General features: G+C 39.0%; 1 pseudogene; it reads left to right on the plus strand.

The window, feature by feature from the left end:
* The window catches only part of LOC148127950 (uncharacterized), a 75786-nt pseudogene extending 50388 nt beyond the window's left edge, over positions 1 to 25398 (plus strand).
* Positions 25399 to 26692: the final 1294 nt, after the last annotated feature.

The raw sequence follows: 26692 nt of genomic DNA on the forward strand, positions 1-26692 counted from the left end.
TGAAATATAATATTTTGCAGTAAAAAGGGAGCACTATTTCTGAACAGGGAGGAGGAGCTATTTCCCCCCCCCCCACTTCTTCTATAATTTCTGACTCACATTCCATCTATAATGTTATCTGACAGTAAATACCTAGCCTCATCAAATCACTTATCTCCTCACGCTTCTCTAGTAATATTGCGGGGAATCTGAATAAATTACATCTCAAATGGTACAGCTGCTCTCAGACAGCAGAACTAATGAATTGCCATGACTGAGGAAAAGAGGAAAGGACAGAGGAAAAGATAGCGGGTGAGGTGACTTGCATTCATAATACAAGACAGCTGACAGGCTAATGCTCAATCCACATCATTCACTGTAACTAATTACAACCTGAGAAATTATTGCCACTTTTAGGTTAATGGATGGTAAACACCACCTATATCATTTGAAATGGGAATGCTTTGCCATTGCATTAAAACAAGCCAGTCCTCAACAGAATAAAGCAGGTCACACAGCTCTACATTAGTTCTGTAATATTTCCATTTGTATTGTGTTTGTGGATGATGGTAGTAATAGATTGATTGCAGTAATCTGTTCCCCTTGGGATGGCAAAAAGAAGCAATTATAGTATGAAAACTAAACTAAAAACTAAACCAGCATAGCTTTCTTCACTCAAAGGACTGCAAGTTGAAATACGTTTGGTAAAAGTGCTTGATAAACCAAATATTGATGGTAGGCTGAATCTGTCGCCATTTCATATTATGAAATATGAAACTCTTTCACTCTTTCCCGAAACTCTGTCACTCTTTCCCGAATTAAGACATTTGTGGATATGCAATAACAGAAGAATTGTATCTGAACAATGCTAATGTGCCCTGTAAAGTGTTCCAGGTGCTTGGCAAATTCTACAATTTGCAGTCTTAGAGAATCATTACCAATTCATGTGAACAATACCAAGTTAGATGGAGTCCTGTGTCAACTCATATAACGTAAGTTCCAATTTCATTTCCAATCCATTTCTCTTCTTCTACTGAAATTTTCACTCCATTCTGGAGTGTCCTGTAACTCTCAGGAGCTAGAAAGTTCCTAGCTAATAATCTCAACTCCTAATCTCACAATTTATATCAGTTGTCTCAGTGAATTAGTTAAAAAAATACTCATGACTTGTCAATTACAAATTTTCAGATGTTTGGACCTAAGAAAGACACTAAGAAGCCATGATTTTAAAGATGTTCAGTAGGCCAATTTCCACATAGTCAGTTCTGTGGGTGTGTCTAGGTAGGCATAGCTGGGTGGGGGTGGCTTTTTTTGTAATACACACACGCACACACACACACACACACATGTTTTTTTTGCCTCCAGGGCCTCATGGGAGCCTTTGGGGGGGGGACATTTTTGCTTCCAGAAGACTTCCCTGGGGCTCAGGAAGGCAAAGAGCAGAGCCTGGGGGGGCGGGCGCAGCTCCTCCCTGCACTCCATTTTTGAGCCTTCTGGGCCTCAGGGGAGCCTCCGGGGGGCATTTTTGCTCCCAGGAAGGGGAAAAAAAATGGCCTCAGGGAAGCCACCTGGGCGAAGCTTTTAGACAGCGAGGATGATCCCAGCACAGCTGAACATTGGAACAGCTGATTGTTGAGAGGGTAAAATACCTTAAGGAGTGATTGGCAGTCAGAGATGTCAGGCATGTGCACAATGTTGGGAGGGGAGGGGCAGGCAGAGAGGGGTGGGGCCAGCCCGGGAATGATTTGCCAGTTCTCTGAACTGCACAGAATTATAACAACTGGTTCTAACCAGTACAATCCGAACCAGTACAATCCCTCCCCTGCACATAGTGTATATAAGACTGTCAAATAATTGTTGTTCAAAGGAATAAACTTTTTGATGGATAGAAAAGGGCTGTGATAGTCTGTCACCCATTCTTTCTTCCTATTAAGAATGTTAAAGAACTCGAAATATTTTAATCCCCTAGGTTTGAGGCAAGTACTCCTAGTTATTCAAACATCTGGTTTCCCTTTCAACTGTTGTCAACCATACAAATCAAGGCACATATCTTCAGCAGAATCTGCCTCAGTAGGTGAGTCCTAAATTAATGGCATGCATATTGAAGTACTTTATCCAAAGAAAGCTACTTATACATTGCTCCTTTCCTCAGATGAGTAGGGGATAATTATGTGATTATTAATTAGCCAACCACAAACTCTAAATATTGCCGTGTTCATTATCCTGCATAGCTAACAAAGCCCTTGAGACTATGTCAAGAGTGCTTCTTGATTCCCACCCCTCTAATTTTTCTTTTTAACATAGCTAACAAGTGGCGTTGAACTAGCCTGAAGGCCACAGGTTATTCTTTCCTATTTTCAATTTTCACTGATGACACTTTGTGGGTAATGGAAGTGTTTACACTTCCATTACCCACGAAGTGTCATCAGTGAAAATTGTCTCTTGCTCAGAATATACTCCAGCTCAGATTGACTGAGTGGAAATCCTGATTATTTATATATTTATTGAGTTTGTTTGGGCCAGGAGGGAGACAAAAGGAGGAAAAAAATAACTTTCTCTGAAAACTGGCTTCTATCCTCTGGTCTCAGTAGGTGTTATAATGCAAACTCACATATGTACAAACTTCCAGAAATGACTTTTTCTCCTTCTGTATTTGTGTAGGAGACTCTTCTCTCCCATTCGGGTTCATAATCAATGAGATCTGATTTCGTAGAACTCTGTTTTTATAACTAGCTTCAGCTTGTACATTTTTTTTACTAAGTACCCCATTTAGCAATAGCAATAAGACTTAGACTTATAGTACCACTATATAGTGCTTTACAGCTCTCTCTGAGTGGTTTACAAATGGTGTTGGTTTTTTTTTTGCCCCCTGCAAAAAAAAAGCTGGGTCCTGATTTTACTGGCCTTGGAAGGATGGAAGATGCTGAGTCAACCTGAGATGATGAGAATCAAACTCCAGACTTTGGACAGAATTTGTCTGTATACTGTATTCAAACCACTGTATTACCAGATAAATTTAGATAAATTTCTCATCTTCTCTTTTTCCTTTACTCATGGCTTTCTTGGATTTTAGAAAAGGACCAGTTTATTGTATTTCCTTATTTCCTTCCTTCCCCCTTGAATTTCCATCTCTGTTTTTCCATTGTTATTCCAATTCAAATCCTCAACTCTACTGGTTATTTTCCCACCCCACAGATTAAGTCTCTCAGATGGAATTCAGTTCAGAGTTACTTTTATTGATAACAATCATACACTGGTATTTTTGTTAAGTGCTATATCTCAATAAATATGTGGACCATTGTACTTAGCCCTGTCTTTGCTGTTAATTGCTGAATCTACTGAGCACAACTATTCCTTTTCACATGATTTCTGTTATTTCTTCACTATCCATATGCTTTATTGTCCCTTGTGAGAGATCTAATAAGGTAAAGGTTTCTTCTATCTGATCATGTCCAACTCTAAGAGGACATGCTCATCTCCATTTCTTAACTGAGGAACCCAGAATTGTCCAAAGACACTTCTGTGATCATGTGGCCAGCATGACTATACACCAAGATGCACCAAAGCGGTACCTATTTATCTATTTGCATTTGCATGCTTCCAAACTGCTAGGTAGGCAGGAGTTGAGGTAAATAATGCGAGCTCATCCCATTGCATCACACTTGGCTCTCTAACTGGGCTGCCAGCTTTTCAACTGACAAATTCAATGTCTTTCACCACTGAGCCATCACACCTCCTGTGAGATCTAATACATTTCATTATTATTACATAATTATACTTGTGCTATAAATGCTTTGAAGTGTGATTATTGTACTGCTTACCCATAGAAGGCATCAAGAAAACATATGTAGTGCACATCTGGAAGCAACAAAGAACAACCTTACATGTTTGAAGACTTGCAATGAATCATTCAATTTTCCAGCTGGAAATGATGATGCAGATACCACAAAGCTTTAATTCCCAGCACCATAGCCTGTATTTGACTGCATGGCCAATGCTTAACAAGCCTGGAATCTAACAATAGCCAGAGCCACCAATCTTAAGTTAGGTTTGATATATCATGATGCATACTTGATTAAAACTTACTGGGCAACCATTGTACACCCAGAAAATTCAGTTGCTTTGTAAGGAAAAGGTGGGGAATTTTTTGAAGAAATTTTGAAGTTATCTGCAATAAACTCCAGTTATTCTATGAGATCTCTATATACTTATTTATCTCCCCTTTGTCCTTTTTAGTTTGTTCTTGTAAGGCTTATCAGATATACTTCTGCAGACTTCATAGAACACAGCACTGTTCTGTTTCATTCATCTTGATGCTAGCAGTTCTGAGTCCACCTATAATAATGGGATTTACCACAGATCACACTGCGGTTCAAAACATTGCTCTGATGACCAGCTAAATAATCAAGCACCTGTTTCTTTCTACATTACATAAAAGCACTAATGTGGCTGCAGATGGTAAAGTACCACCATTATTTTAGAAGTACATATTAACGTTACCAAAGGCATAGAGGTGTGCCTTTGGTAACTGTGAGTCACAAGTGAAACCATGATATAAATATGGAAATATACTTGTAAAGAATGGGGAGGGGATTTAGAAGAGTGATTACAACTGATTGATTGCCCTTCCATTCGAGATAATAATAACATTTAGGATTGTACATATTCCTCTTCTGCAAGTCATCTCCACCCCCACCCCCCTTTTTTTTTTAACTTCTAAAGGCAGGGCTATATAATGGGCATGTGAAATAGCTTACCACTTTCCAGATATTACATAATTTAAAGTATCCCTTGAGAGAAAAAAACCAACACAACAAAAATTATATAGGGCTGATTTCCAGGGAAAATATTAAAATAGTTAAAATGATTCATTGAAAGCCTATTGCTTTCCTTTGGAAGTGAGGATCCCTTTTGGGAGTTTTCTAAATTTAGCAGAGAGATTTATTGTTGTAGAGAGGGAAGATCCAAGACAAGAGAGAGAATAAAATATTCCTAAATGGGGCAGGATAAGATTATGCTTTAGGGCTTTGTTTGTTTTTTAAACAATTGCTTAACACTCATGATTTTTTTCTTCCTTCCAATCAGAATGGAGACATTTTGAATGTGGCCTTTCCAATTCTATATTCTGCTGTATTCTAGGCAGGTTTCATTTTTAGCGATATCAGATTAGCCCTACCAGGGCAGTAGCATCAGGAGCTGAAATAAACTTGGGAATTGTTGTTCTCAAAACACACACACACAGACACACACACACACACACATGGGGGGGGGAGAGAGAGAACAAAAATGTTGATGACCATTTTGTACTAGTCTTTTGCCAAAAATGTACTATAGAAAATAAGTGGATACTTTATTTATTAAATTTGTAGTCCCTCCTCCCCATGCTTTCTGATTCAGAAAATAAAAACAGGAAAAAATAATAGAAAATGGAGCATAGAATCATACATTCAAAAGGGACTAATAAAATAATATGCAGAGCAAAAACAGAACTATTATGTTACTATATTACCTCAGAGCCAGTTTGTTGTACTGGTTAAGGCACCAGGGTAGAAACTGGGAGACTATGAGTTCCGGTTGCCTCCTAGTCACTGTCTCTCAGCCTTAGGAAGCAGACTAGGGAAAACCACTTCCAAAAAGCCTTGCCAAGAAATCTGCAGGAATTACAAAAGAAAAATGAAAACTGACTCGAAGGGACACACACACACACACACTCACACACACACATAAATGTACTACTCAATTTGGCAAGTCATGGTTGTTTAGAATAAACTCTTATAACAGTCAAATATACTGTAACTACACTCCCAAACAATGATAGCCATAATATAGTAATAAAATGAGCACAATAAATAAAAAATAGCCCATAAACCACATGCCAGCACTATAATAAAGTAATATAACTCTGGCTTGGCAGCCTTACAAAAAAGCATGCCAGGCTTGGTGCCAATTGGACCACCAGAAGGAGACTATTTCACAAAGTTCAGGCCACTAAAGAGAAATACTGTGAATCTCCAGTTTTGGTATAGCTCAGGAACAGTAGTGGTAGGATTCAAAATTTTTTACTACCGGTTCTGAGGGTGTGGCTTGGTGAGTGTGTCAGGGGAAGGATACTGTAAAATCTCCAGTCAGAGGTGGTATTTGCCAATTCTCTAAACTACTCAAAATTTCCACTACCGGTTCTCCAGAACTGGTCAGAACCTGCTGAATACCACCTCTGACATTTTGGCTAAGTAAAAACCACTGTTCTATCCCTGTAATTTAAGGTTGCCTTAAAACTATAAAATGGGGAAGGGAATGTTAAAGTCCTAAATTGTAATTACTACAGTGTAAAATACTGTCCTTGTACAGGTAGAATTACTCAGAAAAAAATGAGTTACAATTACCTGAATATGAAGTTTGGAATTTGAACATTGATTCACATGAACTGCCCTTGTTACCCTGAATGCTAACTAGCTGATAATGCTGGCAGCATGTAACCATGTCTAATAGAGCTTTTTGCTTAATATATCAACTCCTATTCAAGTTTCCTGCTTCGAGATGAGCAATTCTGACTGTATTCAAATAATGCAGAAATAAAACATTTGTGTGCACTGTTAATTTGGTAAGGCTTAATATCACAATATGAAGCATGCTGGTCAGCACAGTGAAGTTACTATGAGAGATGGATCTCAGTTTTTTGCACCATGGAAGAAGATAGAGAGTGGAATACATCTGCTTATCATTAAAAAATTTGCAGTCAAATTTTGGAAACAGATTAAATGTCTTGATCCCTTTCTTTCTTTTCTCGGAGAATATGGAATGTATTATGGTCTTCATCTTTTAATAAACTGTTCAGCATTTCCACATTGCCATCATCTCTAGTCCCCCAAAGCATCTTGAAGATGATCCGTGATAATGGACTTTCTGTTGACATTGTACTGTTAAAAAAAAAAAAAGAACAAAGCTTGAGATTGAAATAAGCTAAAGAAAACTGTTATGTCCCTGGAACTCTAAGGAGTTCCCACTCAGGTCCGTTCGCGCTGCGGGGGCAGCTGCCCCCTCACTCATTGGTTGGTTCTCCCCAGCAGCCAGCTATAAAAGCAGGCTGCGGGGTCCAACCAGTTGCTGATCGCTGCGAGCCAGTTCCAGGCTTGGCTAGCACGTCAGTCCTTTATTATCTTAATGAAGTATTTGTTGCACCCATGCCCTGGTTCAGCCTCTCATTACCCAAACTTAACACTGGCGACGAAGGTGGGATGGCTACCAGAGGCACATTGCAACCGCTGAGTCACTAGCCGCTGATCCGCAGCCAGAGAGAGCGATCAGCAGGCAATAAGAGCAAAACGCTGATCCACAGCTAGAGAGAACGATCAGCAAACAACGAAGCGAACGCTGATCCGCAGCCAGAGAGAGCGGTCAGCAAGCAGCGAGAGTGAGAAGCGTTTGTAGCCGCTTGTTAGCCAAGCTACAGGGAAAGTGAAGCGCTGCGAGCCGCAGCCGCTCGTTTCTTTAGGCGCGAAATTCAAACGGCTGTCATTTGAATTCTGCCCTAAAAGTACAGCGCAGTGCTGTAATTCAAAGTCACTGACGCCCACGCAGGCGCGAATTTCAAAACGCTGCCAACGGCCGTGCAGCCTAACCTCGTGTTAGCCCAGAGAGAGAGAGAGAGAGAGTTGTGAAAAGCCTCTCCAGAGCTGAAGTCACTTGACTGCCACAGGCACAAGAAACCTTCCTGCTGCTGCCCCAGAGAGATTTTTTCCAACAGATTATACAACCTGAATTCCTCACTATGAGTTCCAACCCAGTCTTCCCAGCGTTCAAACCGGATGAGGAGAAGTGGGAGTCATACAAGAACCGCTTTAACCATTACATCGACGCAATTGGGCTGGCTGATGCAGGGGAGCACCGGAAAAAATCATATTTCCTGATCTACTGTGGAGCCATCGTCTTTGACACTGCCACAGCACTCGTGGCTCCACATGAGTTAAAAAACGTTCCATGGTCAGAACTGTTAGAAATCCTTACTAACCACTATTCTCCCAGACCCTCACAGATTGCCAGGCGATTCACCTTCCGTATGAGGAAGCAATCAGACAAAGAGACCATCAACCAGTACATGGCCGCCCTCAGGACTGCAGCACTCCATTGTGGGTTTGGAACCTACCTGGAGGACATGCTCCTCGATCAGCTAGTCTGCGGAGTCAAGGATCTTCACCTTCAAAGGCGCCTACTCGCTAAGAAGGACCTCAACCTCGCACAAGCCGTCGAGGAGGCCCTGGCAGCAGAACTGGCAGCACACTCAGCCACCGAAATCCAAGGTCCTACTTCCAAGCTAAGGGCAGTTCCAGTCCACTCCGAAGAGGTGGTCATAGAAGAAGACTCCAGTGAGGCAACCGACATCCACCGCCTCGCCAACGCCAGACAACCACAGGTAGGAGCCAAGCAAGAAAGCATCAGTCCACCCAAGCACATCACCCTGTGCCTATCCTGTGGTGGATCTCACCCGAGGGCCACCTGCAAATTCAAAGGAGCCACCTGCAACATCTGCCACAAAAAGGGGCACATCGCTAGAGTCTGCCAAGCCTCTCACAACTCGGCACAAAGGCACCCTCCCTTCTCACAGTCTGGACCCCAGAAGCAAGTATTGAACTGTCGCACTCACCACCATGCCAAGCACACTTGCCATACCATTAGTAAAATCTCTCTCTCCGTTTTGTTAGAAGGTAAACCTTGTCGCATGGAGGTTGACACGGGGTCAGCGCTCTCAATTATCTCGTGGAGCACCCTCAAGAGGCTACAGCCCAGTCTATCAAGAAGCCGGCTCCAGAAGTGCCAGTTTAGCCTGAAGGACTACCAGGGGAAGGACATTCCTGTAATCGGCAGAGGCAAGTTCCTTGTCAATTTTAAAACTTTCAAAGGCCACCTCCCTCTAGTGGTAGTTAACGGCAACCTCCCCACACTCTTGGGGCTTGATTGGTTTCCCCATCTCGGCCTAGGGCTAACAGGAGTCCATGCTGTCTCAACCTCTGACACTGACTCCTTATTCGCTGACTACTCAGATGTATTCAGCGATGAGCTGGGGTGTTATAACGGTACCCCTATCTCATTCTCAGTCGACCCCCAAGCAGTCCCAATCAGGCTAAAACCACGTAGAGTCCCATTCGCTATTCGGCCTAAATTAGATGCGGAATTGGATAAATTACTAAAACAAGGGGTCATTGAGCCAACAGATTTCGCCAAATGGGAGACGCCCATTGTCACACCCCTCAAAAAAGACGGTAGCCTGAGAATTTGCTCGGACTACAAGACCACAATTAATAAGTTTTTACAAGTTAGCGCTTACCCAGTGCCCGTCATTCAGCATTTATTACACACTTTTGAACCTGGCAGCATTTTTGCCAAATTGGACATGTCTCAAGCGTATCAACAGTTCCCTGTTGACAACCAAACAGCAGAACTCCAGACCATTGTCACCCACAGGGGTGCTTTCCGGTGCAAGTGTCTCCAATTTGGCGTAAGTGTTGCCCCAGGCATTTTTCAATCCCTCATGGAGCGGATTTTGCAGGGCCTCCCTGGTGTAGTACCCTACTTCGACGACATCTTAGTCTCGGCCAGGGACAGACCCCAACTCTTCCAGAGAGTTTGAGCAGTGTTAGAGAGGTTCAGACAGCATGGCCTCAAATTAAAAAAAGAAAAATGTGCCATTGCCACTAGACAGGTGGACTTTCTGGGTTATAAAATTGACGCCTCAGGCATTCACCCCCTGGAGTCCAAGGTTAAGGCAATTCACGAGGCACCCACTCCAACCTCCAAAGCGGAACTGCAGGCCTTCTTGGGGCTATTGAATTTTTACGTATCCTTCCTGCCCCATAAAGCATCAGTGGCAGAACCCCTGCACAGACTTTTGGATAAAAAATCGCCTTGGCACTGGGGACACAAAGAAGACTCCGCTTTTCGCGCAGTCAAATCACTACTCACGTCAGAGGCGGTCCTTATTCAGTTCGACCCCAACCTTCCATTAGTGCTAGCAGCAGACGCATCCCCTTTTGGAATTGGGGCAGTGTTAAGCCACAGGCTCCCCAATGGCTCTGAGGCTCCCATCGCTTTTTTTTCCAGGACGCTCTCTGCGACAGAGCGAAATTATAGCCAAATCGATAAGGAAGCTCTAGCAGCTGTCGCAGCAGTGAAGAAATTTCACGAATTTCTCTTTGGCCACTTTTTCGAGCTGGTCACGGATCATAAGCCTCTCCTGGGTCTACTAGCTGGGGACAAACAGACCCCTCAAGTCCTGTCTCCTAGAATGACGAGATGGACTCTTTTCCTAGCGGCATACTCTTATAGACTCACACACCGTCCAGGTAAAACATTGTCCCACGCAGACGCCCTCAGCCGCTGCCCCCTGCCTGCTCCAGCTGAAGACCCTGCACCGGTCCATGCTATCTTTGAGGTCACCCAATTGGACCTCCCCATCACTGCCCTTGACATTGCGGCCAAATCCAAGACTGACACAACGATCGCCCAGGTACTGGACTGGGTGAGGAGGGGGTGGCCGGGTGGTGATGTTGAAACCAAATTTACACCTTTCAAGACCCGCCTACAGGAATTATCCAGTTTGCAGGGCTGTTTGCTGTGGGGCACACGAGTGGTCATCCCGACCTCACTGCGTACCCGAGTTCTGGAGGCGTTGCACGAGGGGCACCCTGGCATCGTCAGAATGAAGGCATTAGCACGCAGCTACGTATGGTGGCCAGGCCTCGACGAAGACATCATCAGATGGGTAAGCTCCTGCCATCCCTGCCAGGAATCCCGTCCAGCCCCCCCAATTGCCACCCCCACTAAGTGGGAAAGCGCCAGCGCTCAGTGGTCCAGAATTCACATCGACCTAGACGGCCCGTTGCACGGAAAAATGTTCCTGGTGGTCGTGGACTCCTATTCGAAGTGGATAGACGTGGCACAATTATCCACAACCACCACACAAGCGATTACCAAGATATTGACTCACCTGTTTGTAACACACGGGCTTCCAGACTCTATTGTTTCCGACAATGGCCCCCAGTTCGCATCAGCCAAGTTCAGCCGTTTCGCTGCCAACCTGGGCATCCGCCACATCTTCACGGCCCCATTTCATCCTGCCAGTAACGGATTGGCTGAAAGAGCCGTTAGGACCACTAAAGAAGCTCTAGCTAGATTCAGCAAGGAAGACTGGCACCACAAACTCTCCCGTTTCTTGATGAGCCAACACTCAACCCCGTGCACAGTCACTAATAAGTCCCCAGCTGAGCTCCTGATGGGCAGACGCCTGCGGACTGTATTGGACAGGCTTCACCCACATTACTGCCCTGACTCTCCCTCGCTTCCACATCGGGGTTAGGCATTTTGTCTTACAGGAAACCGTGTTCGCGAGGAACTTCGCTGGAGACCCTCTGTGGATCCCGGGCGAGATCGTGGCCATCACCGGACCCAGGTCATATCGGGTCAGACTGGAGGACGGCCGAGTCTGGAGAAGGCACCTGGACCAGCTGCGGAGGCGCCACAGCACTCTCATCAGCAGTGACTCAGAATTACAGACCGGGGCGAGGCCACAGCATCAACCCCACATCGGCACCAATTCCGGTGACCTGTTTACACCAGCAGCCGATCCAGGGAATCCGAACACGGACAGCGACTTCCAGATGGCTGACCAGTCCGAACCAGTCAATGGGAGCACGTCCCCAGTGACCAGCCCTACGAGTCCCGAGCCAACCCAGACCGAGGGACGCGTTCGTGACTCCCTACCGATCCAGCCTTCCCCTACGGACTCTGAACCGACAGACAACCCACCAGAGTTGCGCCGTTCTGGGCGCCAGCATAAACCTCCGGCCTACCTTAAAGACTATGCGTGTTCGCATCTGGGGGAAAGGGGTGTTATGTCCCTGGAACTCTAAGGAGTTCCCACTCAGGTCCGTTTGCGCTGCGGGGGCAGCTGCCCCCTCGCTCATTGGTTGGTTCTCCCCAGCAGCCAGCTATAAAAGCAGGCTGCGGGGTCCAACCAGTTGCTGATCGCTGCGAGCCAGTTCCAGGCTTGGCTAGCACGTCAGTCCTTTATTATCTTAATAAAGTATTTGTTGCACCCATGCCCTGGTTCAGCCTCTCATTACCCAAACTTAACAAAAACGATCAGCAAAGCTATCAGGCCACCTTTCCCCCTGAAATACCTGCTAAGAAATCTGAAGTTGAAGCAGGATGAGGCAGGCATTCCTCCAGAAGTTCCACAGAACCATGGCCTTTCAATAAAATACAAGGCCAGAAGGAAGTGTTTAGTTGGAACAGAACAGATATAGATCATGATTTATTCACTCAGTAGCAGCATGCTGCCTCATAGAGTCTTTATGGGAACAATCCCTATTTTTATAAACAGTGTTTATAATAGTCTGGAATGTCCCATTCCTTGTTTTCATCTGTTGTTAATCCTGCTTATTCTCCTTTCCCTTTTGATGTTTAAATTAATTTGAATTATTACTTTTTGTCTTCCCTACCCAATCTGTTTGGAATGGGTGTTTTTTCTTTTGCTTTCTCCCTTTGATAAGTTGGAACAAAACTTATTTTTTCTCACTTACTTTTCTTCATCCCCTAAAAGTTTAAGGGAAAAATACACAAAATACTGCCTATTGTTTCTGTTTTCCCCTTGGTACCCCCCTTCCCTATGTTTCACCTCCTTTAAACCAACAGAAGGAGATGAAACAGTGCATTTGCTCAGCTTGAAATAAAGACATCACACAACTTAAAACTATGGCATAGTCTGAATAATTCCATAAATGGGTCCATTAATTAGACCAGCTATTTTAAGATAGGAGTGCAATTGTAAATAAAACTGTAGAGCAAATATTTTTACATTTCAATATTACATAGTATATTCCTTTTATTGGATAATGGGATAAGTGAAATTCTACATATAAATCTGAAGAGATTTGTTAAACATTTCATATTTCTGTTTGTTAGTTTATTTACTATATTATATACAACAGACCTGGGTATTTTACAACTCCTGGGCCAAATCCAACCCTTTAGCCATCCCTGTCTGGCCCACGTGAGGTCAATTGGAAATTAAAAATCAAACATAAATAAAATATAACATGTATTTTTACTAGTAACAGCTCATCAAAATCTGATCATTTATTCCTTGTTATAAAGTGTTAAAATATCTGGCCAGTAAATGCTCAGCTCCATTCAGTCACCCCGACTCCACTCTGAATAAAGGAATTACAGGGCCGTAAAAAGAAAAAAAAATGTACATACTATATTCCAGGAACTGCCGTTAAAGCCAATATATCTGTATTTTAAAGAGGAAAAAAAGATTATTGATTTTGCAGTCTTGACTTCTTTGTACATAAATACACCGATGCCTTCCACTGCACAACTTTCAGTGCAAATGATAGGGGTGGGGGAAGAGAGCGAAAATATTTGGCATGGTACTTTCCTTGCCAGGGAAGATTTCTTAATGCATAAGTAGCCCAGGAATGACTTATTGCTGAGTTGATTTTGTGAGCACTAAGCAACAGCATCAATCAATACCATTTGAAAACAACCTCTTTCTTTTCTATCTTTTTATTTATACATCTACTGACAAAGAAGAGAGTCCACTAATCATTGTAAGCAGATAACTCTATTTGACTTCACAGAAGCAATGCCTAACATATTCAGTTTATCTTACTACGGTTGTTTTGTTTTGTTTTGTTTTGTTAAAAATCTCAAACAATTGTTAAAGCATTCATCCTGTCAATGACAAATACAATTTATCACATTAAAATAAATGACAGAATATAAATGCCTTTTAAAGTTCACAAAGGTTGTCTTGCCTCATCAAATTCCATTGTTGGGATTCTGACTATTACTGGAGCTTGAAATGAACTAATATACTGTATTGTATTTATTCCCAAAAGAGATTTAATTCATTTCAAATGGCTTTTTGAGAAGAGTAATGCAAGACATGAAAACTGGTTTCAGTATTATTAACAAATATAATTACTAAGAACAAAGAATAATTATATAAAATGAAAATTAAAACCCCACAGGTTTTATAGCAGTTTTGTTTTCTTGACTGCTGTTGATATGTATACAGAGAGAACTGAGAAATGTGTTTACTGCCTGAATTTTATGATAGAAACTAGAACCTTCTAACAGATTGCAGTTTTAAGACCAATGTGTACTTATTCAAGTATTTTATGTAGACTATTTATGATGTAAACAAGATTTTCCCAACCATTGAAGTCTAATCATTAGAGTGTTCTAATAATTTAGTGCAATCTGTCATTCATCGTAAGACTATGCTTTCTCATAACAGATATTATCTGATAATACACCAATTAAATGAAATTAATTGGGTCAGTGGACCAAAATTTTAGAGTATTTCCAAAAACCAATTTGAGGGTTGAAGTGAACTTCCATATCACTGCTGACATATTTTCAAGTTTTGTAAGAGAACTGATCAAAATAGATAGCGATGGTAAAAAGCATATAAAATGCTTTATATTAGAGCAAAGTTCTTGTAAAAAGGTGTATATTGAATTGCTTTACATGAACATGAACAAGAGAAGAAAAACAATTAAAATTGTATATTAATGTTCATACAGATTATTTAAAATTATGAGGACATGGAACATCTGAATTTATTTATTGATATTTATTCATTGAATTTGCCCCTCAAATTTTCCAGGGACATAAGTGAAAAACACTGGGAATGAAAGTCATCACAACTGTTTAAGTTAAAGTAAAGTTTAAAGTTTAGTTATCTAAACCAGCCCGCAATGATGTAGGAAGTTATTGGAGATAGATAATTACTTTACTGGAAATAACTAAGATATCATTTTATACAAGCATGGTGGCAGCTGACTGCTGACTGCCTGCAATTTGGCAATTCAAATCTCACCAGGCTCAAGGTTGACTCAGCCTTCCATCCTTCTGAGGTGTAAAATGAGGACCCAGATTATTGGGGGCAATATGCTGACTCTGTAAACTGCTTAGAGAGGGCTGTAAAGCATAGTGAAGTGATATATAAGTCTAAGTGCTATTGCTATATTGCCCAAAGAGACAATGCTAAAATATTTCTCTATTTTACCAACAAGTTAAATAGACAACATACAATGGCTGATGATATAGTGCTGGATAATGGACCTTTGAGTTCATATAGCACTCAATATCTATTTTCGAAGAGCTGGGGATCTTTCAGAATAGTAGTGGTATTTATAATGTGAATATATTCTGCCTATATAGTTGTCAAAGTTTTATGTGACTAATCTTAATAATACTAGTCATGCAAAAAAAGATGAAAGGTAAACAATTTCCACAATATACTGCAATGTTAAACATACTCCTACTATTTTCAAAGACAACATTAGGAATTATTTTGACCTATTGAACCTTATTGATAAGGAACCAGAATACCTATAGAATAAAATCAAAATTCTTAAGGGTGAATACACGGAATGTGTTCAATCTGACTTTAGAAAATGCCCAAGAACATGAGACATTACTGTTCTTGTATGTTGGATAATTGAGAAAATGTCTATGGAGATTTTCAGTCAAGTCATGGTGGTCCCAAAGGTATTTTTTTCAAGAGCATCTTTGGGATAATTGAGAATACCACAGAATATCAAAAGGATGTCAATACGTACTTCATTGAGTATACTGTATACAGGTGTTTTATTGTATTGACCTTGTCAAGCTGTGGAATGGCCTTAGGAAAATGGTCATCCTTGAATATTTCATTGTCCTCCTACAAAACCAATACACAGAACAGAAAGTTGTAGTCTGGAGAAAATATGGTGAAATGGACTGCCTCCAAGTCAACAATGAAGTAACATCTATATGCTAAATATGTGGTAAAGAAACATGGATTGCAAAACAAATATGGCTTAAAATTGGAGAAACATCACTTTGTGGTATACTAATTACATTATTGTAATAGCTGAAAATGCAAATAATAAATATTAAGTACATAGAGAAATGAGATTAAGATTAAATATAAAGACCAAATATAAATGACAATAACTGTAGCAACCAACTAAAACTGACAGTGGTGTTATTGAAGTGGTGGATAATTTCTGCCTTTTAGGATTGATTATCAACACTAAGGGAACTATCTGTTAAAATAGATGCAAGTTGGTATTCAGAAACTCCACTCCAAAGCCTTGGAAAATATAGATGTTATGATGTATATATGCTAGATGTTTCCATGTATGTAGGCACATATTTCCTATAAAACATTGAATTGTTTTCCCTGTGACATGCTATAGAATTGAAAGTTGAATATTGAACAAACAAGGTAGAATGAGTCTTGATTCTTTCAACTTTGCTGTTGGAGAAAACTCCTAAATCGTCTTGTCAATCCAAATTGCCAAGAAAATACACAAATGAATAATAGAACAAAACAATTCAGAGTTCTCACTCAAAGCACAAATGACTAGGTTCAAATTTTATTTTGGACATATTATAGGAAGGCCTACCTTTGTGGAGAGGTTTATAACACTGGGAAAGATGGAAGGAATGAAAGGAAGGGAGGGAGGGAGAAAAGAAGAAAGAAAGAAAGAAAGAAAGAAAGAAAGAAAGAAAGAAAGAAAGAAAGAAAGAAAGAAAGAAAGAAAGAAAGAGAAAGATGACCAACAGTAAGAGATTACAATAGCAATGAATATGTCATTAGAGATCTAAAAGGTGAGGTTGCAAATACATCATTCTGAAGAATATGTTCGTGGTCATTTGGAGTTGACACTGATTTCACAGCACTTTATTAATTAAACAATTAATGACATTTATTATCAGTCCTCAATACACAGAAATACAAGAATTATAATTATTTCTATCAAAATACTCAGGTTAGCTAGAAAAAAGTGGACAACATATTAAATATAATTTAAACCTTTTAAAAAAACACAATGAACATACACCAATAATTTATAGAAATTAAAAAATAATAATGTTTTTTTAAAATCATATTAAAACTAATTTATATCATGCCACTCAATGTTCTTTCTGAAAGCAGAAAGGATGGGAATCAATCAAAGATACAACGTGAGTGCATCTTTTATGCTTGCTGCATAAGCAGGCAAATTCATTCATCTTGTGTCACAACCAGGACACACTTTGCTCATGATGGATAAATACTATCATGTTACAGATATTTATTTAAATGGAGTAATGGTGGTTAGAATGCAGTAGTGCAGGCTAACTCTCTGCTCACTCCTGGAGTTCATTTTTTTGTTTTTTGTATTTTTAGCTTTCCAGTGTTTTGGACAGCAGCTTTTTCATCTATACCTTAGAACCCTTTTTGCATTAAACACATATACTTTTGTTTTGAGTTACAACTGTTCTATGACTGCTTCAGTTCATTATTTGTAGTCTATTGTGTGAAATGTTGGTTAGTGGTCTTTGTTTTCTCTTGATATAATGATTTCAGTTTGGTCAATTGTGTCTGGAATGAAAGACAGCCTTCCTAGATCCAGCATCTCCTAATCTCTATATACAGTAATAGTACTTTACATAAGGTGAAGTTGTTCATATCGTACAATTTGCTCTTGCTTGATTGGATTCATCCATATAATTAAGGCTAAGAGAGGCAAGAGAAACTAGCTGAAGAAAACAAATTAGTAAAAAAAACCCCACTTGTATACTTTTGTAAAAGTATTCAAAATACACTTTCAACATATGCGTTCATGATTTCTGAAAGTGCTATTTTTCACCTGAGAATTGAAGCATGGGGGGATTTAGTCTACTTTATCCTACCATGCAAGCTGATTGACTCTTTCTTGATCTTCTAAAGTCATATTATTCATATCAGATATTACTGAAATGATAAATTCTGTCTATAAACAAACACTAGTCAAATTCTGATATAAATCACACAATTTTAAATTTTCTTTTAGAAAACATATGCAATGAACAGATTAAGTCAATAAATTGAACATGTGATGTCTTATCCCACTAGAGGTTTATCAGCTTTCTTGAAATATGACAATCATTTATAACCTCCCCTATGGAGGATATCATCTTTATAAATTGTGTTTGCGGAGTTCTTAAATACTTGGGTAGATACTATCAATGTATTCTTCTTGTAATGTTGCCTTTGCATAGATGTCTTAAAAATATCTGAATGGGGGTATGTTTAACAATATATTAAAACTGTCAGATGCAAACCTTTAAAGGAAGGTAATGGAACACATTTTGTTAATTAGGAACCACATTTTTCTCGAGATCGGTACAGTGGCTAGAACAATCTCAGTTGCCCCAAATCTATACAGCCTGATTGGAAACACTGATAAATTAATATGACATCACAGCACATTATAACAAAGAGTCTGCCTTGGCTTTCCTGATTATCCACTATGCCCCAAATGCCAACACCATTATGAACCCCGAGAATGTGATGGGATGCTCCAGATGTTGCAAAATAATGTATTAATTTGGGAGTTTATAAGAGCTGAAGTTCAGCAATCTCAGGCATTGTCTATTTCTGCTCCGGGAAAGAGGTGGGCTAAACTCATTCTTGATGTTGCCAGGTTTTAGGTGGGAAATAACACACTACAAATATTTACCTAAATGAAACTGGTGCATAGCTTTTCTACATCCAACATTTATAGTGGCAAGATTCTCTGCTCCCTCCTTCCACCATTCCCCATACACTCAAAGAAATATTCACTGCCAATAGCAATTAAAAAGAAGAACCACCAAACTATTTCACAAAGGTCAGGGAGTATTATAAAGATCATAATTGCCTAAAGGCTTCATTAACCTTTATAAAATGGTACTTGCTGGATTGTCGAACATGGGATTAAATGACCATTAACATGCAGAACAATTAATGAAAGTAACTCCCACAAAGTAATACAAGTGACACATAAACCTCATAGTCTTGCAACCCAAACCAACGGCTAATTCCCAGCACTCAGGCATGAAGCAAGATGTATATGAAAGTGGCAAAGAATACTTTATGTGCTTATCTCCTTCACCTCCAGCACACAAAAATCAATTGTGTTGCTAGCGTCAGGAAGATTTTTAATCTGCAATTGCTTTCAGTATCAGACAATTGCTTAATTTCTTGTGGTAGACATTTTTGAAATTAGTGGAACTTCAGAAATAACCCTCTTAAAACTAGTTGCACTGTTCCTTTATTGAAATTAGCTCATATGCAAACACTGGAAAAGAATTTTGTATTTTTTTTAATTGGGTAAGATGGAAAAGTTTGCCCTTAAATAGGCTCACAATTACTCCAGAGAAATGATAAAAGCCTCATAATTACCCTTTATATGTACTACAAACTGATCTGTTGAAAGAAATAAAGATTATCTTGTGGGAAGGTTTTTTGTGGCAATATTAATACCAGCCCTGGATTCTTTATTGTAACTTTCCTTGGATTCTTTGGAGATCCTCACATTTTTTATAATAGCCTTCCCCAGCACTGCCTGAACGTCTGCTAATTACATTAATTCCAAATATAAGATAATAGTAGATGAAAATAGAAATTGCAGCACAATCAAATGAAAGAATACAAAAATGTTCTTCCGTGTAATCCTTTTCTTTCTGTTCCAACAGCCATGATAATTATGGTGGAAGTTTTATTTATTTATAAAATAAAATGTACAATCTGATTTTCATTAATGAAACGATCCCCAAAGAAAAGAAAAATAAATTAAATCAATTTACCATAAAATGTATTGCATATGGTATTGCATACATACCCTATAACTCTTCTTATGACAAAAAAAGGAAACAGCTTACATATGAAAATAATTGAACTGGACTATGCTAATATAGTTATGATGGAAGATTTTAATGGAATTGTAGATAATAAACTGGACTATACAGCACAAAAACCAACAAAGCAAAGCAGAAAGACTCTCCCTAAATCCTTTTTTAAAATGATAGATGAAATAAATGTAAAAGATACATGGAGAGAAAAAAATGCTAAGACTAAACAATACACCTTCTATTCAAATAGACATTTATCATGGTCCAGAATGATATGGATGTCAACAGAATTGTTAGCTAATATTCAAGAAATAAATATTGAAACAAGTACTTGGACAGATCACAATCCAATGACAATTAAATGGAAAGGACAAAGAAGAAGATCTAGATGGACGTTAAATAATATTATATTAAAGGAAAAAGACTTCACACAGTGGATGGAGAAAGAACTGGCTTTCTTCTTTAGAGAAAACAAAAAAGAAGATACATTAATGCAGAATGTATGGGATACAATGAAGGCATATGTCAGAGGCTTGATAATAGACTATACAAGAAAAAGAAACACCATGAAAAGACTAGCCTCTAAAGGCATTAGAGGATGAGTACAAAGGACTTGAAAAAGAGCTACAGAAAATACCACAGAAAAAGGACATTAAGTTAAAAATGGATATAACTAAACATAAAATGGGTCTAATAGAAAAAGACGTAAATCAGAGGTGCGAAACAGAACTACTTTGAAGATGCAAATAGATGGTTAGCATATAAACTGAGAAAGGAGAAAGAATCAAGGAAAATATTGCAATTAATAGATGACCAAGGCCAAATTTGCTATGGTAGTAAAGAGAAGAAGGAAATCATACGAGACTATTATGGGAAACTCTACACACAAGAGAACATTGATGAGGAAAGAGTTAAACAGTATTTACAGAATGCTAATCTAACCCAGATACCTAAAGAGATTGAAACAATATTAGAAAGCAATATAACGATGAGTTAATTGAATCACTCAAGAAACAAAACAATGGAAAGGCACCAGGCCCAGATGGACTTCTGGCAGAGTTTTATAAAACACTACAAGAATCATTGAACCTTCCATTGCTAGAAGTCATGAATGAAGTTAAAGAAGAAGATACCCAATGTTAAAGAAGAAGATACCCAAATCATGGTCAGAAGCTTATATTACACTTGTTCCAAAAGAGGAGGGCGATCCATTACAAATCAAGAATTATAGACCCATTTTCTTACTAAACTCAGATTATAAAATTTTTGCTTCAATATTGGCAGAAAGACTTTAAAGAATACTTAAACAATTGTATCCATCCTGATCAAAATGGATTTCTGCAAAAGAGAAAAATTAAAGATAATATGAGAGTAATCTTGGACACTTTGAAATACTATGAGGCACACCCTGAAAAACAAATGGCTTTGATATTTTTAGATGCACAGAAGGCATTTGATAATGTGAATTGGCGATTCATGTTATTAAAGCTGGAACAGATGGGCTTTGGTAAAAAATTTATTCAAGCAATAGAAGCTATATATCATAAGCAAATGGCAAAGGTAATGATAGAGGGAGAACTGACAGACTCTATTGATATAAGAAAAGGAACAAGACAAGGGTGCCCACTATCACCTCTGTTGTTTGTGTTAACCTTGGAAGTGCTAAACAGAAATATTAGAGATGAAAAGGATATAAAAGGGGTGAAAATTAAAAAGGAAGAATTTAAATTGCAAACATTCACAGGTTTTCATCTTAGAATACCCACTAGAAACAGCATCAAAATTGATAGAAAAGATAGACATATGGAAAGGTGGCTGGTTTGAAAATAAATAAAGATAAAACAAAGATCGTGACAAAGAATATGCTATCAAGACAAAAGGAAGAACTGGAGGATCTATTGAAAATCCAGGTCACGAAAATCCAGGTCAAGTATTTGTGGATACACTTGACAGCAAGATGCAGTACACTAAAAGAGAATAATTATATATTATAATAATTATATATAATTATATCAAACTTAAGCAGAAGATAGTGCTAGATTTGGTGAAATGGGCAAATTTATATCTGTCATTAATAGGGAGAATATCAACAATCGAGATGAATATATTACCCAGAATTTTATATTTGTTCCAAACAATTCCAGTTAGGCTTGGAAAAGATTATTTTGAAGATTTAAATAAAATTGTGTTGAAATATATATGGCAAGGTAAGAAAGCGAGAATAAAGTTAAAACTTTTGCAAGATGCTAGAATAAGAGGAGGATTTGGTTTGCCTAATTGGGAGTTGTATTACCAAGCTACCGTGTTTCTCATAAAATAAGGCCAGGTCTTATATTTTTTTAAGCCCCCCCAAAATGGCTAGGCCATCTTTTCAGGAGTGACTTAATTCCCCCCCTTGCATCCTCATCTAGAGCGTCCTGCAGGCAGCCTCGCCACCAGCCACTCCTAACGGGTGATCATGACAAAGCGCAGAGAGCTCCCTACTCCCACCAAACACCTTTGCTGCAGACCCAAGACCTTTGGCACCCACTGCTGTTGCTTTCCCTTCTGCCCATTCCGCCGCCATGTTTGGAGCTGCCGCTTCGGTGTTTGGAGTGCCACTGCCATTTGGAGTGCCGCTGCCATTTGGAGCACCGCCATCATGTTTGAAGCTGCCACTTCCACATTTGGAGCTGCTGCCATGTTTGGAGTGGCGGCGGTGCTCCAAATGGCGGTGGTGCTCCAAACAGCGGCAGTGCTCCAAACACAAAAGCAGCAGCTCCAAATGCGGCGACAGCTCCAAATGCGACCATGGCAACTCCAAAAGGCGGCAGTGCTCCAAACGTGGAAGCAGCAACTCCAAATGGCAGTGGTGCTCTAAACGTGGAAGTGGCAGCTCCACACGCAGCGGCAGCATGGGCAGAAGGGAAATCAACAGCGGCGGGTGCTGAAAGTCTTGGGTCTGCCGCAAAGGTGCTTGGCAGGAGTAGGGAGCTCTCCGTGCTCTGCCATGATCACCCATTAGGAGCAGCTGGTGGCGAGGAATTGCTGCCTGCTGGGCACTCCTAATGGCAAGTCCCCCTGCCCTTCCCCCCATTTTGCATGTTTTAAAATAGGCCTAAATTTGGGGGGAGGGGCTTAATTTCTTTTTATGCCTAGAAAACATGCTGGGTCTTCCTATTGGGGGAGGTCTATTGTTGGAGAAACATGGTGCCAATTTGATGTGGGTTAAGGAATGAATAACTTTAAGAAATACTAGATTGTTGACATTAGAAGGACATGATCTGTTGTTGGGGTGGCATGCTTTTCTATGGTATAAAGGAACTAAAACACAGGGGTACTTTAGAAGACATTATATATGGGAGTCTCTGTGGTTAAACTGGGAAAAGATTAAAAGACAATGTTATTTGAAAATTCCACTTTGGCTATCGATTATTGAAGCATTTCCTTATCCTATAATATATAAAAAGGAACAAACAGTTAGATATGGTGAAATATTGAATGAAAGGGGTGAACTTAAATCTATACAAAAACTAGAGGAACACGGTATAAAGATGAATTGGTTTTCATATGCGCAAATACATTCAAGGTATGATAAAGATTCTAAAACAGAAGGTTTCTATGATAAACTGACTGACTTAGATAAGATTTTGACAGGTACTGATGAAAAGGCGATTTAAAAATTATTACAAATTAAACTAGAAGAAGAACAAGTTAAAGAAACAATGATTGCTTGGGGGAAGAATTTTGGATATGGGATTGATTTAGAGAAATGGCAAAAATTGTGGTCTCAAAATTATAAAATGACAATATCAACAGCATATAAAGAAAAATTGTATAAGATGTTTTACAGGTGGCATTTCCCCCCAACAAGAATAGAAAGAATGTTCAAGCACAAATCTGAAAAATGTTGGAAATGTCATCAGACACCTGGCTCATATTACCATATGTGGTGGACTTGTGCGGATGCTAAAAAATACTGGACTACAATCCACACGTGGTTGGAAAAAATGACAAAAAAGCGTATAGACTTGAAACCAGAGATATTTTTATTGGAAATTTTACCTGAAATATATAGTAAAGAATTGAAATACCTGATTGTAAATGTATTAACAATAGCTAGGATTGTGTTTGCCAAAAATTGGAAAAATGAGAAAATACCGTTACAGGAGGAAATCATTCAGAAAATATTGGAATGTGCTGAAATGAGTAGATTGACATTTGAAATTAGAGAACAAGATGATAAACAATTTTATAAAATTTGGGATTTATTCTATCAATGGTTAGACAATAAAACATAGTAATGAAATATGTAGATTCTTAGAAAATAATAAATATATAAAGATGTATTCTTTTCTTATTTTATCTACAAAATGATTGTAGGATAGATTTGAGATGATAATATGAACAGTCATAAAACAAATTAAATCAAATATGGATTATTTCATAAAACATGAATGAATAAAAGTATAGTCAAATGATTGATTAACAATGATATTAATGTATTTAATATTTGATTGAAAATATGAGAAGATATGCAATGTAATTGTAATTGAAGACTATGAAATGGAAGCACAAAACAATTTGTAAAGCAATTGACACACTGTATGTATGCATATATATATGGAAGATGGCTTGATGTTTTTATGTTTTGTTTGTCTATGTTTGTCTTAAAAACCAATAAAACGTAAAAAAAGTAAACAGCTAAAAACGAAAACCAAACAAACCCACAGCTGTTTGAACAACTGAGTTTGTTCAAAGTTAATTTACAATTTATACCCCAACTTTCCTCCGAAAGCTCAAGGAAAGATGCATAGTCCTTCCCACTCCAATTTTGCTACCATTCATGCTTATTGGACTGGGAGGTAGTGACTAGATCATGATCAAAAAGAAGCTTCCTGGATGTGGTGGATGAATTTGATCCTCTTTCCAATTGTAATCTAAAACCATGACACCACAGAGCTTTACCATGTTGCGCAAAGCTATCAGGATCCAATTCTGTTGGCCCATGGTGTGCACCATTTGGTACACAATGCTGTCCCATGAACTCAACCATCTACCTGCAGCTGAGCTGCTGGCAGGAATTGTAGCAATGGCAAAACATTCCATGTATCCATATTGTTGCATGCAGAGAAAAACCCTGGGGTAGACTTCTGAATGGATGTTGCTCCATGTACTTTATATATCACCCTCCCCCCCCAAAAAAAAATCCCCTGATACCTGAGACTTCCCAGCTCATGTAATGGTTACGTTCCCTTGAATTCTGAGAAAATGTCATTTTTGAAATTTGAATGCTTGGAACATGAATTCTTAGAACTCTGTAGGAGAATTCCAATAGGATGATCTGCAGTATTTTGATTCTCAAAGATTGCACATGACACATCTTAATTTTGTGCTGCTGATTTATACTTTCAGTCACCAGAAGTATTTACATTAGCTAAAATTGAAATCCTATAAACACTTACCAGGAAATATGTCTCCAAGAACTCAGTGGGACTTATTTCTGAGAAAATACCTAGGATTACACTGAGCCTGTTTTCTACTTAACTATGGATACCTTTGCATTGTATGTGTATTTTATTTCCTTAAAATGATTGTTAATAGGAATACTTTTGCTATAATGGATGGATGGAGGAGGAGGAGGAGGAGGAGGAGGAGAGTGAGCCTATGCAACACCTAACAGTTTACGATATTGTGAGCAAGCAAGCTGATGTAGAGACCAACATGATTAAGGCACAAAAATGAATGATGATTTGAGGAAAGAACAATGAACAACAACCCAGATAGATTCCTGAATGTATGAAGGTAACATGCAAGCATGTTCAAGAGGTGGAAAAGAAAGATGCCATTCTAGGTAATTTTCAGTCTGATAATAGCACATTTACCTGGATTTTTTTTTCCTTTTGTTGTGGAGAGTTACTTTCCCTCCCAAGCAGAAATGGTGGGGTTTTCTTCTATCAAAAAACTATGATGTTTCTTTTCTTCTTAATCATAATCTGAAATATTATATTCCTAAAATAAATTTTTACAGGCCACTCCCCCTCCTCTTCTGGAAGAAGACAAAGGCATCAGTTCCTGTTTCTATCTGAAATCAAAGAAATCATTCCAGGTAGGCTTTGACTTACAACCATTATTGAGCCCAATTTTTTTGTTGCTAAGTGAAACATTCGTTAAATGAGTTTATCCCATCTTGTGACATTTCATGCCATATTTGTTAAGTGAATCATTGCAGTTGTTAAGTTAGTAACATGGTTATTAAATAAATCTGGCTTTTGAATTTGCTTGTCAGAAAGTTGCAAAAGGAGATCACATGGCCCCAGAACACTGCAACCATCGTAAATATGAGTCAGTTGTCAAGCATCCAAAGGTAAATTGGGTGATCATGAGGATGCGGCAACAGTCATAAGTGTGAAAAATGGCCATAAGTCACTTTTTTCAGTTCCGTTTTAACTTTGAATGGTTACAAATTGTAACCATTGTAATAAATGAACTGTTGTTAAGTCGAGGACTACCTGTATTAGTATGATTGCCTTTCAATTTTCTGAAAGATTTTTTATGACCTCCATGAGTCATAAAAAAAATTGCCTCATTTTTAGGGTTCTCTTTTGATTATGGTGCTTTTGTGTTCTGTCATACATCTCTCCGTTACTCTCCAACTTCCTAAGCAGCTTGCACTTCCAAAAATGGGATTCAAGAGATGAGTTATTTCATTAAAACTTCCTTTCAGTTTTATTTGAAATCCAGGATACCAGAGAAATTGAAGATCACTGACAAGACTGCCATTACACCAGAGATCCTCAAACTCTTCAGCTCATGGATCCTTTCAGGAGGTTTCAGATTGGTCATTGACCCCCATATATTTATTATATTAAAATAATTTGATAAATACCTATTAAACTAAAGGTACTATGAATAATAGCAATTGAGGGCATACTAGAAGAAAAGTTGTTTCGTCAACAAGAAGAGGATATCTCAAAAGAATGCGCCAGTTCTGGAAAGAACAACTTTCAGAATTAGAAATAACAGAACAGAAGCTACA

Source organism: Pseudonaja textilis, chromosome 1 (assembly GCF_049901715.1).
Source record: "Pseudonaja textilis isolate UNSWEBS1 chromosome 1, rPseTex1.2, whole genome shotgun sequence".
Classification (NCBI taxonomy): Eukaryota; Metazoa; Chordata; class Lepidosauria; order Squamata; family Elapidae; genus Pseudonaja; species Pseudonaja textilis.